Here is a 16,252-nt window from a genome sequence, read left to right on the forward strand (position 1 = left end):
GGGGGGGGGGGTTTGTAAGAAATCTCTTGTGGTCAAGAAATTGTCCCAATTTTTTTTTCCGTGCACAAAAATCTGCGTATCCTCGCGGTCTCAGAGCAAATCACTGTGTGCTCCATGGCCGATCCACTGACCCACACCTCATTAAAATAATATTCACCCACTCACAGATCCACACACCCACTTATACATTCACACAACCATTCACACACCTGTACAGCTACTCACATAACCACAAAACCACTCACACACCTAGTCAGAGACCCACACAGCCATTCACACACCTACTTACACACCCACACAACCATGCACACACCCACTCACATAACCATACAGCCACTCACACACCCACTCATAGACCCATAAACCCACTCACACACCCACTCACAGACCCACACAGCCACTCACAAATCTGCTCACACAACCACTCATATACCCACTTACACACACATACAGCCACTCACATACCCACACAGCCACTCACACCCACTCACATACCTACATAACCACTCATACATCTACTCACAGACCCACACAGCCACTCACACATGCACTCACACACCCACTCACACATGCACACACCCACTTGCACACACAACTACTCCTACTCACACGTCCATACATCTACTCACACACTCACTCACAGACCTGTGACACCACTCACACACCCACTCAGAAACCCCCACACAATCATACAAAAACTCAAACATCCACTCACAGACCTACTTACACACCAACAAAAGCACTCACACACCCATACAGCCATTCACATACCTACTCACAGACCCACTAGACCACTTACACACTCACACAGCCACTCACACACTCACACAGTCACTCACACAGCCACTCAAATACCCACACATATATAGTGATACACAATATCATAAGTTTCTATTGAATGTGTTGTTGTAGTAGTGAATGTGCCAAAATAGCAAGCAGACCCCTCATTTGTCCAAGGATTCACAACATGTCCACAAATCCATTAAATGAATAAAAAGAAAAGAAAAGAAAGACTTGGTGCATTGCATTTATAGAAAATCGGCATAAGTTACTTTACCTTGCTATTTAAATGTTTAGGATTAAAATATATATTAAGAATGAATCAGTGAATAAAATGTATTTATAATCCTGCGAAATGTACATTTGCAAATTGAACTTATGGGTCAAATTGTAGTTCAATTTATATTTAAAAAATACCAGTGAAATTCTCTAAAAAAAGAATGGTTACTGGGATGTTATAGTTAGGAGATAGCATTAAAAACACTGCAGCAATTCACTGAAAAAACCAAAGGTTACAAGAAAGTTATAGTTAGGAAATAGCATTAAAACAAAAATCAGAAATTCACTTACAAAAAACACAGGTTACAGAGACGATATATTTAGATACAGATTTCACACACACAAATCCATAAAAATTAAGCATTTTCCTTAACTAACTATAACTTCTGCCCCCACAATGCACTGCTTATGACCTTACATATTACACCACTCATGACATGGTCAGTGATATCTCTGATGCCATTTCAAATGACTCCCTGATGACATCGCCACTGGGTAGTTATAGTTAGCACCACATTTCCATAGGATATGGATTTGTTGGCTTGCCAATAGCTTTTGGCACCTTTTGATGAATCTCCATTAACCTTTCTCAAAAAAAAAAGTTTCATCTACCTCAGTTCCTTCCTGGAAAGCTTTGGGGGCGATCCATGAAGCAGGACTTGACAAAAAGGAGGGGTCTCGAAATGCGATTTGCCCATTGCAATTTTAGATCCACTGGTCTGATAAAAAAATACAGCCACCTGCACTATTTAACAGGAGTCCGCCAAGGTGGGTTTGTGCCTGGGGTATGTATATATTTTATTTGGGAGAGAGCATGCAGCCCCCTCCTTCAGCCTTATAGAGGCCCCAGAGCCCCCATCCCCCGGAGACAATACAGTTAATTTGGTGATGTAACACACAGCCCCCTCCTTGTGCCTCCGTGAGGCCCTTGGACCGCCCCATCCCCTGTGAGCATGCCATTTTGGAGAAGGGGCATGCAGCCCTCTCCCTGTACCTCATTGAGCCCCCAGGGACCTCAACTCATGGAAACAAATATTGTTAATGAGGTGAGGGTGGCTTGCAGTCCCCCTTACTGTGCCTCATTGAGGCACCAGGGAACCAATCTCCTGGGGCCGAGTATAACATTTAGAGGAGGAGTAATGTGGTCAGAAGAAGCATGGATGCCTCAGCCTGTTTGCAGAACATCCATTGCGCCACTGTGACACCTTTGGAGGAGGTTGGAAGGGTCAGCAGTGAGCCATAGGAGCGCGGATGGCCTGCACTGAAAGGAGCACCCACCATTTTGGAAGGCCCGTGCTTAGCCAAAGAGAACTGTGTGGACTGACGCAAAGAAGCCAGCGAAGGCATTGAGTGCCTTGCAGGAGAGAAGCTCTGCCACGTGCCTCTCTCTCCCTTGAATCTGCTTCCCCCCAATATTTTATGGAGTGTGGCATTTGGTCACCCACAAGGGAAGAGGTGTATGCTCTGCTGGAGTGTGATGGTGACATTCCCCCTGGGGAGGAGAGGGCCAGTGAAGCCCTTCCTGACAGTGCTCTGAAGCTAGGGGAGTGATTGGAGGGGATGGGGTAGCCTGGAGCCGCAACAAAGGTGGTAGCTGCTGGTGCCCTGCATACAGCACTCACCAGGAGCAGTGACGCAGACCCCAGTGGCTATATACCATGGATGAGGGAGGCCCGGTGCCATTGGAATGCTGTGAGGGGATGCCATAATGCCACAGAAGCCAAGGAGAGAGTAGAACCTCCCTGAACACATCTATGGATACACAGGACGGGTTACTTGAGGGTGCTCATGCCCAGGGTTTGGTGCTGAGGTACACCTGAGCAGCCAGGAACAGTGGCTTCTCAGCATGACTGTTGGTGTTACCTATCGTGGGGGCCTTCGACAGGTACTCCTATCTTTCCCCTCTCCTCACCCCCACCCCAGAGAGGCTAATAGACCTGTTGGCCTGCCAAAGGACGCTAACTGCTTAGTGTGTCCTTACTGAGCTGGCCCATACGGGGGACTCCACAGAGGTGGATGGAGCAGCCGTCACCATGGTTGGTCTGAAACATGCCAGACCCCCCCTGTACAAAGGCTGCCCTCAACTAGACCGAGGAGAAATTGCCCAACCCCTCCTAGTCACGAGTCACGAACCAAAACCTGGAAACGTACACTGCCATTATCCATTATCCTGGCAGAAATAAAGGATACCAAAATGGCCAGCACTAGTGTCAACTGTGCCGCCACATTGGCGCAGGTGTGGCCTACTGCAATGGAGATCTTCACCTGTATCAGAACACTGGAGAAGGAAAAAGCTAAACTATTGGAATGCGTGGAAGATGCAGGGGGCCTGTCCCACTGCAATAACATCCAAATCGTAGGACTGCCGGAGAGGGCGGAGGGCTCCAGTGCAGAGCTCTTTCTTTTACTGGCGGTCCTGGAAGGCAACTCCTCGAAATAGTTTACAGTGGAGTATACCCACATGATACCAGGGGGGCCATTGATCCCAGGTGTGCTGCCGTGGGCCAAAGTGGCTAAGCTGTTACATTTTCGAAATCGGTATGCCATTCTACAGGCGACAAGTTTCTCTGGTCCATGAACGGTGGAGGATGTGACCATCCACATTTATTCAGACTATACCACACATGTAGAATGTCACTAGGGAGCATTTAGAGGAGTTAAAAAATACCCAAGGATGCTGGACCTTCACTATGCCCTCTTCTTCCCAGCGAAGCACTGCATAATGGACTTGGGAGAAGTGCACTTCTTTATGGATATGGGGGAGGTCTGGGGATGGCTGGACCACAGCCTGGACTGGCCTTGCATGCCCTGGGAGGACAGAAATGTAGGCCTCACCTCAAGCCTCTATGATGCCCACATACAGCGCTGACATAGGACCAGGGAAAAAAAGGAAAGGGCTCAGTTTGTGGCGGACATTCAGAAGAACTGCACATGGGTCTCTCCCAACAGATAGGAACCTCCAGAGAAAGAGAAAGACAGCTAAAATAAAGAAGGCTCCAATGTGTACAGCAGAGAGAAGATTCTGACCCCAGCGGAGGTTACTCTGATGACTTCTGAAGAGATTGTCTGAAAGGCGGAGAGGTCTGGATTACTTTCTCAGACAGGTTTGAGTGTGCACTGACAGGCTTGCTCGAACCTGAGCAACTAAGACTGTGCTACTTCTCATGGACCGTGCTGCAGCACCCTTTCTTACTGGATGGACACTTATTCTTCTTGTTTTACATTTGAGATGGTATATCAAGATTTAGTTTTTCTGGGGTGATGGACATACCAAGTGTTGGGAGGATGGCCAGTTTAAAGACCTTCTACAAAAAGGGGGTGGTGATGAACAGAGTGTCCGAGTTAAACAGACCACTCTTACCCAGTCCAAAGATCAGGGCTTGATCCATCACCGTTATTTATCTCACTGCCCCATCCCAGCTCAGAACCTGGCTATATGCAAATCAGTCTGTCCCTGGCCCAGTGCATCATGGGAACAGGGCAGACTAAACTACCAAGCCAATTCTTCACCAGAAAGGAGACAAGCTACCGGGGACCGGTTTCTGGCATTTCAGCCTTCTTCGGCCCGGCTTGCTTGAATCCTGATGGAGCAGTGAGAAAGGGACTCATGTCTGAGTATACCCTGCCACACCTATAGTGGCCAAAAACGATTTACAAAAAGGGGGTGGTGATGAACAGAGTGTCCGAGTTAAACAGACCACTCTTACCCAGTCCAAAGATCAGGGCTTGATCCATCACCGTTATTTATCTCACTGCCCCATCCCAGCTCAGAACCTGGCTATATGCAAATCAGTCTGTCCCTGGCCCAGTGCATCATGGGAACAGGGCAGACTAAACTACCAAGCCAATTCTTCACCAGAAAGGAGACAAGCTACCGGGGACCGGTTTCTGGCATTTCAGCCTTCTTCGGCCCGGCTTGCTTGAATCCTGATGGAGCAGTGAGAAAGGGACTCATGTCTGAGTATACCCTGCCACACCTATAGTGGCCAAAAACGATTTACAAAAAGGGGGTGGTGATGAACAGAGTGTCCGAGTTAAACAGACCACTCTTACCCAGTCCAAAGATCAGGGCTTGATCCATCACCGTTATTTATCTCACTGCCCCATCCCAGCTCAGAACCTGGCTATATGCAAATCAGTCTGTCCCTGGCCCAGTGCATCATGGGAACAGGGCAGACTAAACTACCAAGCCAATTCTTCACCAGAAAGGAGACAAGCTACCGGGGACCGGTTTCTGGCATTTCAGCCTTCTTCGGCCCGGCTTGCTTGAATCCTGATGGAGCAGTGAGAAAGGGACTCATGTCTGAGTATACCCTGCCACACCTATAGTGGCCAAAAACGATTTACAAAAAGGGGGTGGTGATGAACAGAGTGTCCAAGTTAAACAGACCACTCTTACCCAGTCCAAAGATCAGGGCTTGATCCATCACCGTTATTTATCTCACTGCCCCATCCCAGCTCAGAATCTGGCTATATGCAAATCAGTCTGTCCCTGGCCCAGTGCATCATGGGAACAGGGCAGACTAAACTACCAAGCCAATTCTTCACCAGAAAGGAGACAAGCTACCGGGGACCGGTTTCTGGCATTTCAGCCTTCTTCGGCCCGGCTTGCTTGAATCCTGATGGAGCAGTGAGAAAGGGACTCATGTCTGAGTATACCCTGCCACACCTATAGTGGCCAAAAACGATTTACAAAAAGGGGGTGGTGATGAACAGAGTGTCCGAGTTAAACAGACCACTCTTACCCAGTCCAAAGATCAGGGCTTGATCCATCACCGTTATTTATCTCACTGCCCCATCCCAGCTCAGAACCTGGCTATATGCAAATCAGTCTGTCCCTGGCCCAGTGCATCATGGGAACAGGGCAGACTAAACTACCAAGCCAATTCTTCACCAGAAAGGAGACAAGCTACCGGGGACCGGTTTCTGGCATTTCAGCCTTCTTCGGCCCGGCTTGCTTGAATCCTGATGGAGCAGTGAGAAAGGGACTCATGTCTGAGTATACCCTGCCACACCTATAGTGGCCAAAAACGATTTACAAAAAGGGGGTGGTGATGAACAGAGTGTCCGAGTTAAACAGACCACTCTTACCCAGTCCAAAGATCAGGGCTTGATCCATCACCGTTATTTATCTCACTGCCCCATCCCAGCTCAGAACCTGGCTATATGCAAATCAGTCTGTCCCTGGCCCAGTGCATCATGGGAACAGGGCAGACTAAACTACCAAGCCAATTCTTCACCAGAAAGGAGACAAGCTACCGGGGACCGGTTTCTGGCACTTCAGCCTTCTTCGGCCCGGCTTGCTTGAATCCTGATGGAGCAGTGAGAAAGGGACTCATGTCTGAGTATACCCTGCCACACCTATAGTGGCCAAAAACGATTTACAAAAAGGGGGTGGTGATGAACAGAGTGTCCGAGTTAAACAGACCACTCTTACCCAGTCCAAAGATCAGGGCTTGATCCATCACCGTTATTTATCTCACTGCCCCATCCCAGCTCAGAACCTGGCTATATGCAAATCAGTCTGTCCCTGGCCCAGTGCATCATGGGAACAGGGCAGACTAAACTACCAAGCCAATTCTTCACCAGAAAGGAGACAAGCTACCGGGGACCGGTTTCTGGCATTTCAGCCTTCTTCGGCCCGGCTTGCTTGAATCCTGATGGAGCAGTGAGAAAGGGACTCATGTCTGAGTATACCCTGACACACCTATAGTGGCCAAAAACGATTTACAAAAAGGGGGTGGTGATGAACAGATTGTCATGCAGATCATGCACTTGGACAGGAACAGACTAATTTGCATACAGCCAGGTTCTGAAACTGGGATGGTGCAGTGAGCTAAAAAACGGTGTTGGATCTAGCCCTGATCTCTTGACTGGGTGAGAGCTTTCTGCTTAATTCAGAGACTCTGTCCCTCACCACCCCTTGTTGTAAATATTTTTGTCCACCCTAAGCGTGGAAGGGTATTCTCAGATGTGAGACCCTTGCTCATTGCACCATCAGGATTCAAGCAAACCGGGCCGAAGACGGCTGTAATGCCAGAAACCGGTCCCCGGGAGCTTGTTTCCTTCCCAGTGTTAGAATTGGCTTTTGTAGTTTGGTTTGCCCTGTTCCCATCATGCACTGGGACAGGAACAGACTAATTTGCATACAGCCAGGTTCTGAAACTGGGATGGTGCAGTGAGCTAAAAAACGGTGTTGGATCTAGCCCTGATCTCTTGACTGGGTGAGAGCTTTCTGCTTAATTCAGAGACTCTGTCCCTCACCACCCCTTGTTGTAAATATTTTTGTCCACCCTAAGCGTGGAAGGGTATTCTCAGATGTGAGACCCTTGCTCATTGCACCATCAGGATTCCAGCAAACCGGGCCGAAGACGGCTGTAATGCCAGAAACCGGTCCCCGGGAGCTTGTTTCCTTCCCAGTGTAAGAATTGGCTTTTGTAGTTTGGTTTGCCCTGTTCCCATCATGCACTGGGACAGGAACAGACTAATTTGCATACAGCCAGGTTCTGAAACTGGGATGGTGCAGTGAGCTAAAAAACGGTGTTGGATCTAGCCCTGATCTCTTGACTGGGTGAGAGCTTTCTGCTTAATTCAGAGACTCTGTCCCTCACCACCCCTTGTTGTAAATATTTTTGTCCACCCTAAGCGTGGAAGGGTATTCTCAGATGTGAGACCCTTGCTCATTGCACCATCAGGATTCAAGCAAACCGGGCCGAAGACGGCTGTAATGCCAGAAACCGGTCCCCGGGAGCTTGATTCCTTCCCAGTGTAAGAATTGGCTTTTGTAGTTTGGTTTGCCCTGTTCCCATCATGCACTGGGACAGGAACAGACTAATTTGCATACAGCCAGGTTCTGAAACTGGGATGGTGCAGTGAGCTAAAAAACGGTGTTGGATCTAGCCCTGATCTCTTGACTGGGTGAGAGCTTTCTGCTTAATTCAGAGACTCTGTCCCTCACCACCCCTTGTTGTAAATATTTTTGTCCACCCTAAGCGTGGAAGGGTATTCTCAGATGTGAGACCCTTGCTCATTGCACCATCAGGATTCAAGCAAACCGGGCCGAAGACGGCTGTAATGCCAGAAACCGGTCCCCGGGAGCTTGTTTCCTTCCCAGTGTAAGAATTGGCTTTTGTAGTTTGGTTTGCCCTGTTCCCATCATGCACTGGTACAGGAACAGACTAATTTGCATACAGCCAGGTTCTGAAACTGGGATGGTGCAGTGAGCTAAAAAACGGTGTTGGATCTAGCCCTGATCTCTTGACTGGGTGAGAGCTTTCTGCTTAATTCAGAGACTCTGTCCCTCACCACCCCTTGTTGTAAATATTTTTGTCCACCCTAAGCGTGGAAGGGTATTCTCAGATGTGAGACCCTTGCTCATTGCACCATCAGGATTCAAGCAAACCGGGCCGAAGACGGCTGTAATGCCAGAAACCGGTCCCCGGGAGCTTGTTTCCTTCCCAGTGTAAGAATTGGCTTTTGTAGTTTGGTTTGCCCTGTTCCCATCATGCACTGGTACAGGAACAGACTAATTTGCATACAGCCAGGTTCTGAAACTGGGATGGTGCAGTGAGCTAAAAAACGGTGTTGGATATAGCCCTGATCTCTTGACTGGGTGAGAGCTTTCTGCTTAATTCAGAGACTCTGTCCCTCACCACCCCTTGTTGTAAATATTTTTGTCCACCCTAAGCGTGGAAGGGTATTCTCAGATGTGAGACCCTTGCTCATTGCACCATCAGGATTCAAGCAAACCGGGCCGAAGACGGCTGTAATGCCAGAAACCGGTCCCCGGGAGCTTGTTTCCTTCCCAGTGTAAGAATTGGCTTTTGTAGTTTGGTTTGCCCTGTTCCCATCATGCACTGGGACAGGAACAGACTAATTTGCATACAGCCAGGTTCTGAAACTGGGATGGTGCAGTGAGCTAAAAAACGGTGTTGGATCTAGCCCTGATCTCTTGACTGGGTGAGAGCTTTCTGCTTAATTCAGAGACTCTGTCCCTCACCACCCCTTGTTGTAAATATTTTTGTCCACCCTAAGCGTGGAAGGGTATTCTCAGATGTGAGACCCTTGCTCATTGCACCATCAGGATTCAAGCAAACCGGGCTGAAGACGGCTGTAATGCCAGAAACCGGTCCCCGGGAGCTTGTTTCCTTCCCAGTGTAAGAATTGGCTTTTGTAGTTTGGTTTGCCCTGTTCCCATCATGCACTGGGACAGGAACAGACTAATTTGCATACAGCCAGGTTCTGAAACTGGGATGGTGCAGTGAGCTAAAAAACGGTGTTGGATCTAGCCCTGATCTCTTGACTGGGTGAGAGCTTTCTGCTTAATTCAGAGACTCTGTCCCTCACCACCCCTTGTTGTAAATATTTTTGTCCACCCTAAGCGTGGAAGGGTATTCTCAGATGTGAGACCCTTGCTTATTGCACCATCAGGATTCAAGCAAACCGGGCCGAAGACGGCTGTAATGCCAGAAACCGGTCCCCGGGAGCTTGTTTCCTTCCCAGTGTAAGAATTGGCTTTTGTAGTTTGGTTTGCCCTGTTCCCATCATGCACTGGGACAGGAACAGACTAATTTGCATACAGCCAGGTTCTGAAACTGGGATGGTGCAGTGAGCTAAAAAACGGTGTTGGATCTAGCCCTGATCTCTTGACTGGGTGAGAGCTTCCTGCTTAATTCAGAGACTCTGTCCCTCACCACCCCTTGTTGTAAATATTTTTGTCCACCCTAAGCGTGGAAGGGTATTCTCAGATGTGAGACCCTTGCTCATTGCACCATCAGGATTCAAGCAAACCGGGCCGAAGACGGCTGTAATGCCAGAAACCGGTCCCCGGGAGCTTGTTTCCTTCCCAGTGTAAGAATTGGCTTTTGTAGTTTGGTTTGCCCTGTTCCCATCATGCACTGGGACAGGAACAGACTAATTTGCATACAGCCAGGTTCTGAAACTGGGATGGTGCAGTGAGCTAAAAAACGGTGTTGGATCTAGCCCTGATCTCTTGACTGGGTGAGAGCTTTCTGCTTAATTCAGAGACTCTGTCCCTCACCACCCCTTGTTGTAAATATTTTTGTCCACCCTAAGCGTGGAAGGGTATTCTCAGATGTGAGACCCTTGCTCATTGCACCATCAGGATTCAAGCAAACCGGGCCGAAGACGGCTGTAATGCCAGAAACCGGTCCCCGGGAGCTTGTTTCTTTCCCAGTGTAAGAATTGGCTTTTGTAGTTTGGTTTGCCCTGTTCCCATCATGCACTGGGACAGGAACAGACTAATTTGCATACAGCCAGGTTCTGAAACTGGGATGGTGCAGTGAGCTAAAAAACGGTGTTGGATCTAGCCCTGATCTCTTGACTGGGTGAGAGCTTTCTGCTTAATTCAGAGACTCTGTCCCTCACCACCCCTTGTTGTAAATATTTTTGTCCACCCTAAGCGTGGAAGGGTATTCTCAGATGTGAGACCCTTGCTCATTGCACCATCAGGATTCAAGCAAACCGGGCCGAAGACGGCTGTAATGCCAGAAACCGGTCCCCGGGAGCTTGTTTCCTTCCCAGTGTAAGAATTGGCTTTTGTAGTTTGGTTTGCCCTGTTCCCATCATGCACTGGGACAGGAACAGACTAATTTGCATACAGCCAGGTTCTGAAACTGGGATGGTGCAGTGAGCTAAAAAACGGTGTTGGATCTAGCCCTGATCTCTTGACTGGGTGAGAGCTTTCTGCTTAATTCAGAGACTCTGTCCCTCACCACCCCTTGTTGTAAATATTTTTGTCCACCCTAAGCGTGGAAGGGTATTCTCAGATGTGATACCCTTGCTCATTGCACCATCAGGATTCAAGCAAACCGGGCCGAAGACGGCTGTAATGCCAGAAACCGGTCCCCGGGAGCTTGTTTCCTTCCCAGTGTAAGAATTGGCTTTTGTAGTTTGGTTTGCCCTGTTCCCATCATGCACTGGGACAGGAACAGACTAATTTGCATACAGCCAGGTTCTGAAACTGGGATGGTGCAGTGAGCTAAAAAACGGTGTTGGATCTAGCCCTGATCTCTTGACTGGGTGAGAGCTTTCTGCTTAATTCAGAGACTCTGTCCCTCACCACCCCTTGTTGTAAATATTTTTGTCCACCCTAAGCGTGGAAGGGTATTCTCAGATGTGAGACCCTTGCTCATTGCACCATCAGGATTCAAGCAAACCGGGCCGAAGACGGCTGTAATGCCAGAAACCGGTCCCCGGGAGCTTGTTTCCTTCCCAGTGTAAGAATTGGCTTTTGTAGTTTGGTTTGCCCTGTTCCCATCATGCACTGGGACAGGAACAGGCTAATTTGCATACAGCCAGGTTCTGAAACTGGGATGGTGCAGTGAGCTAAAAAACGGTGTTGGATCTAGCCCTGATCTCTTGACTGGGTGAGAGCTTTCTGCTTAATTCAGAGACTCTGTCCCTCACCACCCCTTGTTGTAAACAGTTTAAAGACCTTCGGCATGGTACGGTAGGGTGGAGGGGAGTTGGGGGTATTTCTTTGCTGAAAATGTTAGCTGACTGTGCATCCCACGAGGAGGGGTTATGTTGTCTAGGACAGGAGGACCATTTTGATGAGTGATGATGTACACAGTGACCGTAAGATACACTCAGTCAAAATACTAATATGGAATGTTAATGTACTGGGTAACCAAATTAAGTGGGAACTGGTGAACGGGCACTATTGCGCTATGCTGCATATGTGGTGTTTCGGCATGAAACACATCTGAGAGGATCTAATCTTGTCTTCCTGGGGAGGTGTGCAGTGGTTAGCCGCTTGGGGTATGTTGGAGGAAAAATATATATCCATTTGTATATACTATAGTTAGTCTCTATTCTCCTCCGCAGTAGGTCAAAACCACTGAGCTATCTATTTCTATCCCTGACAAAGCTGCTTGCTCAGGTGCTCCCCCCTCCATCGCAATTCTATGCCAGCACTGCACCAAGACTCCACCGCTGACCTCTCTGACACCTCCACCAGCTGTGTAAACAAACCTCTCCAAGTCACGTTAAGTTTAGCTCCTGTCTCACACATTTTATTTGTCATGGCAATCAACAAACAAGATTATAGCTCACTTTAGCCTACTAACAGTCCACCTGTTTTTTGTTCATTCATGCCTACACAACAGAAATGTATTTTTGACATGCTGTTCCTTTTAGTTTACGCATATGTGCAATTCTATTTTCTATATGTTTGCCCTTATTTGGATTGTATCTTTCAATGTTTCTGCTAAGGATTGCATTTCTATGACAGCATATAAAGGCCACACAAGAATGACTAGGGAAGAAGAAGCTTCTTCAAACTAAGTTGTAACACTGGGATGTGTGTCTGCCTTCTGCCTTGGCTGACCAATATACTGTGGCACTTACAAATACAGTTGATCTGTTCCAGAGCCTTGCCTGGTGTCTGTGGTTTCTTTGCAAAACTCTGAGCAGGCATGGAAGAGCTTTTCCCTAACAAATGGTGTCAGAAGTGGGATGTGTGTAATGTCACCGGTAAGGGAGCTGAATACCTTGCCACCGTGGCCCTTCAACTCTTAGAATATAGCTGGAAATGAAACAAGGGACGGAAGAGAAAACTGCTAACTTTCTCTGTATCAATAAGTTAAATTGATATTGGCTTATCTTTATGGAGGATTAGAATCCACGCAGAAGAGCCTGTGCCAGGAGTAGATTTTTTTCGGGGTCACCAGGAGAAGAAACCCTCCCAGAGTATGGAGATGGGAACAACTGATTGGCGGGTTACACCGGGACAGAGGAAAATTATATTGAAATATTGATCAATGACTATATTTGATTTTTAATTTGACAAATGGTGATGTGCAGATATGTTTTGTTACATTTGTATAATGGCTGTGTTTCTTTGAGTAGCATATAAGGTTGTACCAACAGTTGTTGATTTCTTTCTTCCTCTCTCTATCCACTGCCTAACATGTATTTCCTTTTTCCTTACAGGAGACCTGTTGTGTTTATCTTTCATGGTGAAAGGGCACATTGTGAGTGAAAAGCACATTTCACAGGAGTGGTTATATAAGGAAACAATGGTAACCCCACTAGAAAGTTGTTTAAACAGCTGTCAGGAGAGAAAGGTTGACAAATTATCACCATCTAGCCCAGCAGTTCAAGGTAAGGATACACATTGTCTAAAAAATTTAAAAAAGCTAGTATGGACATGGAGAGCGAAGGCACAAAGTGTAAATGTAACAAAGCCTAGATGTATATTAAAGACAAGCTGTATGCACACAGAACTGTAAGAGCAGAAAAATGTCTACGTTCTAGAAGCGACATTTATAAAATAGTAATATTAAACCTAGTTTTATCAATAAAAAGGCACTTAATAGAAATGGAAGAGGCCTCACCCTAGTGAAAAAAAGTTGTGTATTTGACACAACCAGGACATGTAAAACTTAAAATTACATGCCCCACCTTTTATTTAAAGCACCCTACCCTATTACCTGGCTAGTGCCTACCTTAGGGTTGACTTATATGTAGTAAAGCACATGGGGCTACTTTATAAAAGACTTTCAAGTAAACGAAATATGTCAATTGGGATTACACCATATAGAATTAGTACTAAAAATAGCAAAGGTAAGTCTTCCTTTCAATTTCTTCTGGATGTCCCAGCATCAGAACTTCAAAGATTTCTTCACCCCCCCAGATCGGCCATGGTTGATCAAAAAGTAGCTACAGTTGCCTGTGCAATACACTTAAGGTCCTTCTTTAAAAATATCCACACAGCCATTGCACCTGCGTCAGCAAAATATTTCAAGCACATATCATCGATAACAGCAGTTGTGAAATTAATATTGGCACCAGTTGCAAGAATATTTTGAATACATCCCTTAGTGATTTTCTCTGGCTAGTATAAGGTAAAAAGTATGTTGTATAACCTCGATTTTGTCACTCTCTGTGAGTTTTCTGCTGACGCTTTTTTCGCACCAAGATCAGTGGTCAAAAAGAAATTAAAGGTTCTTTTATGGGATGAGAAAATAATTAGATCTTAGCTTGATAGCTTGACAGACAGTTTTTAGATAATAAAGTTACTCCATCATTTGAACCTTTCCTGAAGAAGATTATGTGTACCTAGCTAAGCAATTCTACATTACATTTAGACATGGAATGCTACCAATTAACACTTTTGCATGTGCTGGATTGAGAAATATTGCACTAGCACTTTATGTCTGTCATGCAGATTTACCACTGAAGCTTTGCACCACTTCTTTTTTTTTGTAATGCTTATGCAACCCCTCACAAGAAGTGGATTAAGCTAGCTTGCCATCTGATCCAGCATTGGGTTGACCCTCTGACCATTGGTTATCCAATTAATCTTTTTGTGTGACTCAGAGGTGAGTTTGCACTTGGGTAAACACATATAATTAACAGTGGAACCCATTTAGCTACACAATAAGGACCAGGAATCAGTTAATAAAGTTAAGAAGTTCATTACAAATTAGCAGCCAGGTTAATGTAAATCAATCTCAATACCATGCTATAAAGGTACAGAATAACAACTGGATAGTCAAATGTCCTGAAGATGTTCAGGCACGTCAGTGCGAGACTAAGCATGGGTGAATTTTGCGAATCTGGCGTTCGCGAATTTGCGTATTTGCGAACTCGCAATCCGCAAAATCGGCGAATTCTCGCGAATTTGCGGATTTTTGGGTGTGTTCGCAAGGGTTTCTGCCAGTTCGCGAGGGTTTTGTACCAGTTCGCAATTGCGAACTTACTTGTCGGCTCGCAACTGTCGCGACTCTGTTGTTTCTAGGTCTGGTTCATCATCACAGGTTCACAACACCCTCTGTTTCACCCATGCCACCCTCTGGTACAACAATGCCACCCTCTGGTTCATCACTGTAGATTATAGGGGGGGGGTAAGCAAGCACACCTGCCCTGCTTCAACTGACATGAATTAATTTGGGGTTGATTTATTAATGTGTCACTGTTTTAAAATTCCAGTCTGGCACCTGCTTCCTTATCTGTAATTTGCTTTCTGTTGCAGTGCAATTTTTTTTCCAGGACCTTTGTGGCCTACTTGTAGCTATTCTATGAGCCTGCTGTGAGGGTCAGAGCAGGGTCATAGAAGTGTTGCAACTAGCAACTGAACTCTGGAGGGGCCCCAGTCAGGAAGCACTACAGGGAATGGTTACTAATGATGAGTTTGAACTTTTGCACCTGCTGAGTGCTTTCAGTTTTGCAAAACTCGTTTTTCTGCAGAACAGCAACTGTAATGCCCCAAACAATCATAGGCAACTGAACTCTGGAGGGGCCCCTCAGGAAGTACTACAGGGAATGGTTACTAATGATGAGTGAACTTTTGCACCTGCTGAGTGCTTTCAGTTTTGCAAAACTCGTTTTTCTGCAGAACAGCAACTGTAATGCCCCAAACAAACTTACTTGTGAAAGTTGATTTCTAATCCAAAAAGTGATCCAAAGAAAGTCAAAAGGCCTCAAATCCAAAAAAGTGCAGGCAAATGTCAACCTGAGGAGTTATTCTGATAAAAATCATCATTTTCAGAAGGTCTATGCTGCTTGCTAGTGGATTTCTTGTGCAGAATTGCAAATTTTGTAATTTCGCGAGTGCGAGATTGTTGCTGCCCGCCGCACCTACATGTTCGCAATTGCGAACTCTCGCGATGCGTCGCCAAACTCCCGCGGGATCCCGCAGCAAGATCCAAAATGGCGCAGCACTCGCAAAATATCGAGAAAAACAATTTGGCAAACGCTGAATGACGGTAAGTGAACGCCGCACGCCGCAATATTGTATCACCAAGAAAAAAAATCCGCTGCGTGCGAATTTGCGGATCTTTGGTAAATTCGCAAGAGTTCGCGGATTGAAAATTGACCGAAAATCCTCAAAATCCATGAGCGGAACAGATTTTCCGTCCATGCATATGCGAGACAAACAAGAAGTTCAGTCACAGCAATATGAAGAATTAACAGCAGAATCTGATGTCTTCGATCTTCTTTCCTAAACATGAGTAACTCATCTAATTTAGAGTCTAAAACTAATGAGGATTGTTAAGTCTAAAAGGATCTCCAATGAATGAGGAAATCCATGCAGGGAGTTGTGGGAAGGTGTCAGCATTTTAGAAGCTCGGTCAAGAGTCTTCTAGCAATAGGGAAATAAGTGTTAGCCTAAGCCACACTCAGCAAAGAAACAAAGGAGTAAGCATAGAGGTCTGTACCTCTCAAA

The sequence above is a fragment of the Lissotriton vulgaris genome, chromosome 10 (assembly GCF_964263255.1).
Source record: "Lissotriton vulgaris chromosome 10, aLisVul1.2, whole genome shotgun sequence".
Lineage (NCBI taxonomy): Eukaryota > Metazoa > Chordata > Amphibia > Caudata > Salamandridae > Lissotriton > Lissotriton vulgaris.